Here is a 2140-nt window from a genome sequence, read left to right as displayed (position 1 = left end):
ATGACCAAAAATCGCATTACAACAAAGATATTTGTATCAGAATGTTTATTGCAGCCCAATTCATAATTGCCAGGTCATGGAAGAAGCCCAAGTGCCAGAAGGATTCTTCAGAATTCATTTTTGATTTGCAGTCCAATACTGTACTGGATCAGGGAGGAGTTTTGGAGAACATGAAAGAGAAGATAAATGCAGTGCGTGTAATAGTTCCCAATAAAAGCAACAATGAAATCATCCTGGTTTTGCTGCACTTTCATAATTGTGTGGCTAAAACAGTACAAGCATTCATGGAAGGTAGTGCCAGTGAAGTACTCAAAGAATGGACAGTAACAGGCATGAAAAAGAACAAAAAGTAGAAAAGCAAACCAAAACCTGCAGCAGACTCAAGTAACAGTATGCCAGATTCCAGTAAAGCAGTTTCCATTCAAGAGGAACAGTCTATGCCTTCCTCAGAGAAAGGTGGTATGAATGGTTACCATGTCAATGGTGCCATCAATGATACTGAGTCTGTGGACTCACTCAATGAAGGTTTGGAGACACTTTCAATAGATGCCAGAGAACTGGAGGATCTTGAGTCTGCCACACCAGATATGCTAGATAGAACAGGATTCATGCAGGAGAAGGGTGTCTCTGATTTTGGGTCCAAGTCTTTGACTAGGTACCCTATTCAGAATTCTCAACAATCCAGGAATGCTGCCAAATCTCTCTCAAGACCTACCACATCACCTCACTTTTCAAATCTAGGGATGGAAGATGTTCCCTTCTCCTCCACCAATAAAAAGTTAGGTTCCAATATTGAAAAATCGTTAAAAGACCTCCAGCATTGCACAGTGTCTCTTGCATGTTATCTAGTTGTAGTTAAAGAAGAGATGGATGCTTCCATTAAGAAAATGAAACAAGCTTTTGCTGAATTGCAGAGCTGTTTAATGGATCAGGAAGTGGCATTGCTTGCTGAAATGGACAAAATGAAAGCTGAAAGCAATGGAAATGTTGCTAAGCCAACCAAAGAAAGCTGAGCTTCTAAAGAAAATGACTGATGTGACTGTTCGAATGTCAGGGGAGCAAATGGTTGAGCTCAGAGCTGATATCAAGCACTTTGTTAGTGAATGTAAATATGACGAGGATCTGGGGCGAGTAGCCCGATTCACTTGTGATGTGGGGACCCTAAAAAAGAGCATTGATTCCTTTGGACAAGTGTCCCATCCAAAGAACAGCTACTCAACCAGATCCCGATGTAGCTCAGTTACATCTGTGTCCTTGAGTAGCCCGAGTGATGCCTCTGCTGCTTCCTTTTCCAACTGTGCCTCTGCTCCCAGCCTTACAAGTGCTAAAAAGAAAAACTCTACACCAGGAGAGACTCCTTCAGCCATAGCAAACTCCAGTAGCCCGCTCTACCAGCCACATCAGGAGGTGTTACGGGGGAACAAACGAGGACAAGGCTACAGGCCACAAGGCCAAAAGTCCAATGACCCTACGAACCAACGGTGACATGACAATATGGGTCATTACAGAAACAGCTTGTGGTATTCATCTGGTTCTAGGTATCAGTGTTCCACCCCAGGTACCAGAAAATACTAGTGAATGGGGCCAGGATCACTCTACAGGGATCAGTGGAACTGGAGCCAGCATGGAACCTAGTCCACTCAAGCCCTGGTTCAAAAAAGGTCTCCCCCAGTGCAAACCTAGGACCTCTCAGACGCAAGCCCTGAACCCCTGAGGGAAATTCCAGCGGGCCTCTCTCTTCTATCCTACACAATTTAACTTGATAACTGGATTTAGGAAACTTAAAGTTAGATTTAATAACAGAAAGAAGTTTATGCATATAACTTTTTGTGCCATTCTAAATATTTTTTGTTTCTTGTCTCCTTATTTCCTCTTTCCCATTTTTGGAGAGGAAGCTGTTTTTTTCCTTGATTTTTCCCAATAATATGGATTGATTCAGATTTGTCATTTCCACTAGGAATCAGAAGCAACTGTTGCCAGGTTTCCCAAGGATAACAACATTATTTCCAGTGCAGGAGACCTTCTAGTTTTCCCCTACTGTCCAAGCTGTCTTGGAAGGAAGTGGGTCACAGCTAGTCAGCTGCCTTGCCTATCTAATCAGAATCCACACATGACTGCCAGGTTCCCTCCAAATATTAGT

General features: G+C 42.9%; 1 pseudogene; it reads left to right on the top strand.

The window, feature by feature from the left end:
• The first annotated feature begins 151 nt into the window (after positions 1 to 151).
• LOC100945652 lies at positions 152 to 1714 on the top strand (annotated as a pseudogene).
• The last annotated feature ends 426 nt before the right edge of the window (positions 1715 to 2140 follow it).

This window comes from Otolemur garnettii, unplaced genomic scaffold (assembly GCF_000181295.1).
Source record: "Otolemur garnettii isolate 467f Iridium unplaced genomic scaffold, OtoGar3 scaffold00253, whole genome shotgun sequence".
NCBI classification, from domain to species: domain Eukaryota; kingdom Metazoa; phylum Chordata; class Mammalia; order Primates; family Galagidae; genus Otolemur; species Otolemur garnettii.
Note: the sequence above shows the minus strand (reverse complement) of the source record. Positions and strands in the feature narration are given on the sequence as shown.